The sequence below is a fragment of the Panulirus ornatus genome, chromosome 49 (assembly GCF_036320965.1).
Source record: "Panulirus ornatus isolate Po-2019 chromosome 49, ASM3632096v1, whole genome shotgun sequence".
NCBI classification, from domain to species: Eukaryota; Metazoa; Arthropoda; class Malacostraca; order Decapoda; family Palinuridae; genus Panulirus; species Panulirus ornatus.
This window is the reverse complement of record NC_092272.1, coordinates 5,581,444-5,590,200: the sequence shown is the minus strand read 5'-3', so window position 1 is coordinate 5,590,200 and position 8,757 is coordinate 5,581,444. Positions and strand designations below refer to the sequence as shown.

At 42.7% G+C, this 8,757-nt stretch overlaps 1 protein-coding gene, 1 long non-coding RNA gene and 1 pseudogene across 3 annotated transcripts in view; 1 reads left to right on the top strand and 2 right to left on the bottom strand.

The window, feature by feature from the left end:
- LOC139764360 (uncharacterized) overlaps positions 1 to 689 on the bottom strand; it is a 10,837-nt gene extending 10,148 nt beyond the window's left edge. For both annotated transcript variants that reach the window (XR_011716349.1, XM_071690892.1), the window contains exon 1: positions 550 to 689. The gene's annotated coding sequence lies outside the window, so the exon portion shown is untranslated. The remainder of the gene's footprint in view (positions 1 to 549) is intronic.
- The window catches only part of LOC139764364 (uncharacterized), a 116,584-nt gene that overhangs the window by 53,853 nt on the left and 53,974 nt on the right, over positions 1 to 8,757 (top strand). The window lies entirely within an intron of this gene.
- Positions 5,199 to 8,671, bottom strand: LOC139764247 (uncharacterized; annotated as a pseudogene).

The following is an 8,757-nucleotide window of genomic DNA, read 5'->3' as shown; positions in this document are numbered from 1 at the left end:
ACACTTTGTGTCTTTTAACTTGACCTCTTCCTACATCTGGGAACTTGACCTTGTGAGAGTCGTAAGCCCCTGAACTTGCATGTATGTCTTTGGATCTGTAGCGCCCATACATTTTACAGCTTCTAAATTTAGCCTCCCATTTTCAGTCAGCGCCGAAGAATTGTACAAGATTTTGTTTAGTTCGATAAATATAAAAGTAATGACTCATACAACCCCGTTACAGTATACTGATATCTGGTGGATTTTGTTCCATTATTTACAACAACTATTTAGCATCATCCAGGTGTGGATACCACCACCCCCAGACACCAGACGATATTCAGCAACAATGCACCGTACGAGGTGGATAACTGGTCCCTCACACAATATCCACACATATGTACACAAGACAACGTATTGGTGTGTTGGATATGATCCGCTCGGCCACTGGATCATACCCTACCGCGTGCACGAAGACCAACACACTTCCACATCCAGCAAAGCTGAAGCGATGATATTCCAGGAGGCCATTGGCCAATATCCAGTACAGAACACCTTGGCCATACGCACCTCTCCTACACCCGCTCCTTCAGGTAACTGAGGCTTGCCGGGCCTGCACGCAGGTTTTATACTTGACCTAGAGAAGAGTTCGACTCAGAATTCACATGAGAGAAACTCCAGCGTCGCTCCCGAAACCTGTTTATATCGGGGTCACCGCCAGACTGAGAACAGTTAGGTCATTCACGATGGAGGATGTGGTTGTGTGTGCCTTCGTGTGTGTGTCTATACCTCCATGTGCATGTGCATGTGTGTGCGTGTGTGTGTGTGTGTTCAGAGGGACCTTTGCTTCGAGTGTTTCAGGTCTCGCTGACTCTGTTCCGTTCATCATTTCGGTCGCTTTCGAAGCATTGCGAAAGTGCTGTAATGGGTGATACAGCAAGCAAAGGGGAAGGGGGACGTGCCACAGATTGAGAAAGTTTTATACGATGGGGAAGGGGAATGGGAGGAAGGGAGGAGGAAGGTGGGTGGTGGTTGGTGGTCAGTGTCGTGGATGACGTGGGCAACCTGGTTAATGGTGGGGCAGCGGTGGTGGTGGTGGATATGGTGTTGGAGAGGGTTGTGTTGTTAGGGGATGGTGGTGGAGATGGTATAAGTAGTGGAAGCCTCACAACCCCCAACTCCTTCCCTCCACCTTCCCCCTTCCCGACCACCACCAGCCTTAGCCACGAGAGAGAGAGAGAGAGAGAGAGAGAGAGAGAGAGAGAGAGAGAGAGGCTATGGCTAGGGGCCTTCCCGCCCCGAGGCTGGAGGCAGCTATGATCAATGCACCAGGTCTCCTCCTCATTCGCCAACGTCTGCCAGTGGGAAATTCATCGTCAGAAAAAGATTGTAAACTTGATAAAATGAAAGAGATAAAATGACATAAAATGACATAGTAAATCTCTGGCCTTAAATTTCCTCTTGGTCAAACACTGTCGTTACCCTCGAAGCCGCCATGATCATTTCACGGTCAGCACACAGCTCGCTCACTGATCCACATAGTGGGGGCATTATAATGACATCCCTGCATGATAATGACCACGTCCCCTTATAATGATGATATGTTACGTCAGCTGGATCATTTCATCACTGATCATATGATGACGTAACCCATAACATACGTATAACCCATTATGATGACGTAACCCATAACATACGTATAACCCATTAATTCTATACCTAATGAACTAAAATCCTATCATTCAACGACCTAACCACCCATTATAGGGAATGAAATTGGAACATGACACGTAAACATCCTGAGCATAATGACTAAACTTGTCATATGTCGTTGTAGAACTAAACATGCGATGAATAACGTCATTTTTGTCAGACTTTTCAGCCATCTCAGTAAGATATCTCTAGATTATTATCATTATCATTATTATTATTATTATTATTATTATTATTATTGTTATTATTATTATTATTATCATTTTATTTATTCTTATCTATTCTATTTTGCTTTGTCGCTGTCTCCCGCGTTATTATTATTATTATTATTATTATTATTATTATTATTATTATCATTATTATCATTACCATTATTATTATTATCATCATCATTACTGATACTGTGTTGTGTACCTGAAGAGGTGAAGAGTTAACAAGTCACAGTATCTTAAATGCATCATGACATCTTAATGACCAGTCCAATGTACCCAGCAAGGGTTCGAACCCTTATACTCAAGATATGATGACAGATCTATTTACTTGGCTGATCTATTTTGTTGCGTGTTATAATAAATCCCAGACTACATAATATCTTGAACAAAAGACGAGTCAGTGAAGAATGGATATGAATAAGAATATACATCGCCTCTTTATTCACTGTTTATGTTCACTGTTTATCTTACATTGTTAGAAGTTAGTTCGACATTGTTAGAAGGAAGACCTAATACGTCTCTTCACAATATCTCCTTAAGGTGTCAGTGATAAACAATATGTCAGTGTGTCGCTATAGAGTTCAGCCACTCTAATCATATCTCTGTCAAGTATTCTGAACCTAAATCAACTTAAAAGTAAGTAGTTCTAGGTTGATTCTAAGTTTTATCTGAGACTAACTGTCTTCTAGTGGATTGTGTCGGCCAGTCAGTTAGGCACAAGTGTTGGTATGTCTATGTAGAGGTGAGCTGGTGGCGTCCAAGCCACACGTGCCACCTGTCATGGCTAACAAGTAGGCCAGGTTTTACCTGTGCATGGTGGTCGCATGGCTTTTACGAACGGTACATCATTTCATTTACATCATTTACATTCATGACCAGCTATTCCTCAGTTATCATCTCTGCTTTAACACTCGTCGATTTTCATATTGCCTCTATACGAAATCATCCCTTTATATATTCTAACTCGTTTTTATGGTGAGTTAGAGAGACGTGTTCGCCACGATTATAAGGGGTCCAGAAACTCTTTTCGACATCTTAACGTTCCAAAGTTTTATGTCAGTGTTAAAAGCATGAGAGTCATCCCCTGGTCGAGTGGTTCATTCCTCTGAGACAACGATGACTCGTGGTTCAAGATAATGAAGCAGTGGAAAAGATTTTGAATCCTATTTTTCTTTTTCGTTTTTTTTTTTTTTATCACTGAAGGCAAATCTCCCCTTTCCAGGTCACAGTCCCATTTATAACAGAAAAGAAGTATGATGGATGGAACGTCTTCATCAAATGGAATGAAACGGGTTAATCAAAAGCAGAGCCTGAAAAGAAAAAAAGAGTCGAAATATATGAATCAAGAAATGAGATAATTCAACCCTTGGTTTACTCTTTAAAACAGATCAGTTGCCAGTGACGTCCAGCGTTGGTAAATTTATGGAAATCATCGTTCGAGGGCAGATTATACATCATCTGGACGTCCGCTACTTGATCAACGCTACCCACAGCATGGTTCGCGTCGCTCGCGTCCGTGTCTGGCAGATGTACATGCTCGGGTTTACGGCACATTCGACATATATGATAACTGTGAAGCCGCCGATGGCATTTGTCTCGGTTTTCGGAGAACACTCGAAGGAGTCATGTGAGGAAGATCACCTAGAAATGTTCAGTCATATGGTCTTGTTGTTCTTGGAGAGAGAATAGACTCCTTGTCAGACCTCAGGATTGTTGGAGGTAAGAAGTGGTGTGCCTCAGGGATCAGCCTTAGGACTGCACGAGCAGGAGGAGTCCGGTAGCGCCGCCTGCTTGTTCTCACTGTGGATATGCAAATTTCCGAAACTGTTTATATTGGGATTCATACGAGCGTTGTTGCATTCCACGTTCCCCCTGACCCGGGTCATCTTCCTTGGCCACGGGTGAAGACGACCTGGGGAACCACGACCCATATCTGGCCGTCTGGTGGCACGCCAGGAGGAGGAGGAGGAGGCTGGGTAAACGGTAAGGCAGTAAAGGGGTCAGCATGCAACAATGTATGGGACCCCGGGTCAGATCAGAGACGTATATTCCCTTCCGTGGATGTAACTGGGACGACATTATCTGACGATCGGTGGCTTAAGAGGTCTTTTGAGTGTTTCCTTTCTCTCTCTCTCTCTCTCTCTCTCTCTCTCTCTCTCTCACCAGCCAAAGGATCGGTCCAGGGTTTCCCAAGAGAAGGAGTTGAGAAAACAAAACCCCTACATGGAGGCTTACCAACCTAGGCAAGATAGCCAGACGTAAAGGCAAGAGATACAAGGATAAAAGAAGAATAAAAGGAAGAAGAACAAGAAAAGGAGGAAGAAGAGGAGGAAGAGGAGGAGGAGGAGGAGGAGGAGGAGGAGGAGGACAGAAGTTCAAGAGGTTCCTTGTCCTTATGCAAGCTGTACACGTCGGCACCAGTGAGTGTCAGCTGGGAATCTACTCCCCCCTTCCTCACCCACCATACCATCTACACATCTCTTGATTATTCATGCTCTGTACATGTACATATGCCTGACTCAAATTTTGATACGTGTTTTCTATTTCCCACGTGGGAGAGGTAGCGTCAGGAGCAGATGACCGTGCCTTAAGAGGAGAAAGCACCAACGTGGCTTCTTCCTCTGTTCCTTCTATTGAAAAGTGATGCAATAGGAGAGGATTTCCAGCCACCAAACTCGTCCCTCTCAGACGCCTTCTACAACACGTAGAAGATACGTCAGTACATGAGCAATTAAATACATTAGCTTATAAACATATAGAAATATAGTAACATGTAATATATATATATATATATATATATATATATATATATATATATATATATATATATATATATATATATATATATATACATATATATACATATATATATATATATATATATATATATATATATATATATATATATATATATATATATACATACAGAAACATACCATGGACTCGCTTTCAGAGAACATGTGAGGAATGTTGCAATCGATTGAGCATAAAAAAGAGAAAGGATTCAACTGTGTAAAACCATTGAGCTCTACAACGTATCCTCCCTTTGACCACTTCTCTCTCCAACCCATTCTTAGAGTACTTGGAAAACGCAGATTCAGCCTATCTCCATGGCCAACATATCACCTATATTTAGGTCTAGGTTAAGCTAAGGCCGCTTTTGAAGGCGAGAACCGGTCCAAGTTCAAAATTTAGGGCAAATAAACCACATAAGAAGGACCGGAGTCAAAACCTGGGCAGCGACGCTGGGGTCTGTGTTAAGTGAAAGGCAGACGCTCTGGCCATCACCCTGATTTAGCTCTCTCTCTCTCTCTCTCTCTCTCTCTCTCTCTCTCTCTCTCTCTCTCTCTCTCTCTCTCTCTCTCACATGAACAACTTACCCCCTCAGTCTAAGTCCTTATCGCCATACACCTCCCGTAATTACCCGTCTTGCAGGCCTACAGATACAACGAAAAGACATGGCGAACCCAGGAAGTAGTTGGGGGAAAATGTTGGTTGGTTGGTTCCTAACGAGACGATCTTTATGAAGGATATTCACCAGATGGATGTTTACGTTTTTCAAGTGTCTCTCTGCAAGAGATTTCAATCTATCCAAAGCGATCATAATGATAGATTAAATGAAACAGGTATCAGTAGAACCTGGTACTACTAGTTACTAGCTCTTGCAGCATATGTTAAACTAGGTTTGAAGGTTGGGGTTCTCTGCCACACACATGTTACTGGTTTACCCAGAGCATATTAAAAGGCCAGACGTAGCCTGAGGTGTCTTGTGGTATGTGGTGGTGGTAGTGGCAGGGGTAGTGGCAGGGGGAGGGTAGTAGTGGTGGGGGTAGTGTCAGCCTCAACCACTTAACTCGTCATTATAACTGATGAACCCATCCTAACATCATTCCTATGGATGAATGAATTACAGTGAAAAATAACATTATAAAGGCAAGTCCTCATTACTCAGCCATTATCTGGGTAATGTTACTCAACCATGGCACAACGACAGGTCATGAACACTCATGAGCAGGTTGTCTCCCCCTGCCATCAGACTCAGTCTCTTATGAGTGGCAGTCTATTTTTACCCTCGTTCCTCACTTGCTTCCTTCTCGCGCTACCCACAGTGACCAGCTCTCTGTACATTGCCTTAGAACTCATCTTCCACCAGTCATTTTTCATACATTATTCTTGAGATGGTAAATACAAATGATAAGAAGATTTGATAATGTGATATACGTTCCATAAAGAGCATGACACATTCGTCGAGGATTTCTATACAGACGTGTGGGATCCAGTCGTCTCTGATATACTTATTATACAGCAAAGGAGAACCGTGTTTCACTCTATTGGAAGAGAAAAAACACATGTCTTGACTACATCGTTGTAGGTAATTAGGGATTTTACTCTGTGTGTGATTACTAATTGTGTGTTACGAGGAGAAAGTTTTACAACCATCTTGCCTCATATCTTAACCTTGTATACGTGTATGTACCATGTCTTTACTGCTAGTGTATGCACACACACACACACACACACACACTCCCCATTCTAAGTCAAGCAGCCCCGAGGGAAGGATAAACAACTCGTTTGTTACGCCCAGAGTTCGAACCCTCTTCATGAATCATGGGAAGAAACACTAACCACTACACGACGGAAGTGTGTGTGTGTGTGTCCCAAAATCCAGTGATCTTGCACATGATTAGTAAATTTTCTCACGTCCTCATTATCGTTGTGAGCGTTGTGGCAGGAGCCCGGATGTCCTGCAGATGATAACAGCGACAATATAACAAAAACCTGTCATTTCCAAGGTGTGAGAGAAGCGTTATGTGGGATCTGTTTCTATATCCCCTTAACTCGTACCTTCCTCGCTGTGTCCTTATCTGTCTATGGCCGTGTCTTTGTATCTATATCCTTATCTGTGCTTCTCAATATATCACTGACTATAATGAGCGCTGAGAGAGAGAAAGATATACAAATAAATCACCTGCTAGGCAATGGGTTTTAAGGCCGAACTTCATATTCTAAAAGTGTCCATAGACTGTATGAAAGCCATTCACAGTAAAAGTAGAAGGATAACTTATTTTCACAGTAGTTACTTTATTTTATAGTCATATGATAATGAATCTGTAAATCAGTAATAAAACAGACGATCATGGGAAGAGTTTTGGTCTACTGGGGGCTTCAGGGCGTTAAATGTATTTACGTCGCTTTAAAACTGATTCAGCTCCCCTTCCCCTTCACACACAGAGGGGCCCGCTGTCCCTTGACGGTTGATTGAATGTTTAAGGACAGAGAGAATGTGAAATAGAGAGCAAGAAAGGAAGGTTAAGACAAAGGATGGTAGAGAATACATCGGTAGATGGGTACACACACACACACACACACACACACACACACACACACACACACACACACACACACACACACACACACACACACACACACACACACACACACACACGCGTGTGTGTGTGTGTGTGTGTGTGTGTGTGCAGATAGCATACATGAATCTAAAAAGTTCATCTGAGTTCTTAAGAGATGGGGCCCCACGAGTGTAAAACTCCTTCCCGGTCGTAGAGTACAAATAGGTAATTACACAAACATGCATCCGTGGTGTAGTGGTCAGCAAGGTTTAGGTACGGGTTCTACAAATCTGCTCCTACCACTGTGATGTCATCAATAAATTCTACTCATCTCATTCTTAAGCCAAGATCCCAGCACCAAATCCCCAAAGACCAGTCCCTCTGCCTTTGTATATTTCTGCTCTAAATTCTTAGTTTTATATTGCCAGGTTTTGATGACAACAATACATTCCTACAGCTGTCTACCCGGACATAACTTCTCAGATTTACATTCATGGCTTTGAATTCTATGTCGTGCATGAGAATCCTTTCAGCATGTTCTGGGACCTCCGACTTTCTAATTCGTATTATTTTCTTTTAGAATACCATGTCGTCTCTCTCTCTCTCTCTCTCTCTCTCTCTCTCTCTCTCTCTCTCTCTCTCTCTCTCTCTCTCTCTCTCTCATCTATCTATCTCTCCTCTCCTTCTTCAAAATGATAGATATCAGAAATATCGCCTTCCTTGGCCTTAGGGAGCCCTGAGGCCCTGACCTTTGGAGCCTTTATATCTAGACCCTTAGGGTCCTGTAGACCTTGGCCTTAGGAACCTCTAAACCTTGGCTCTAGAACACACTAAACCTTGACTCTAGAAAGACATAGTCTAACATCGTTACACGTACGTAACCTCTGGGCTGGTCAGGTTATCTGGTAGCGGAAACATCAACAAAACATCTATTAATCCCAGGATGTTGACCGTAGAAACAAAAGAGCATCACCATCAAGGAGAATGGTCTCCAAACCCCTACAAGTCCAGACATAAGACAACCAGTCACCAAAACGTTTCCAGTTCTTTTCCCCAGTATGGTGACCGTGTAAACAAAAGAGGATCACAATTTAAGAAAAGAAACGAGCTATGAACTCCACGAGTCCAGACAATAGACAATCAACCGCGTCATCGGTTGGACATGGAGACCACGACCCGTTTATGGCGCTGGAGTTTTTAAGGGTTAAGAAAAAGCGTCGCTTTTTTTACCTACGTTCAAGATGGATAAGGATCTCTCTCTCTCTCTCTCTCTCTCTCTCTCTCTCTCTCTCTCTCTCTCTCTCTCTCTGTCTCTCTCTCTCTCTCTCTTGCAGTAGAAGTAGGTCTGCGATCCCTCACACGTACGTAGGGGTTGATAAACCTTTTCATAGGGAATTGAAGATTAGTATGGCATGCCATTGTGACCATAGTACGTATATCTAAGTCGTATTTATGGATAGGACAACCAGAGAACGCGACAGGAGATTTAGGAAGAAACTTAAAAA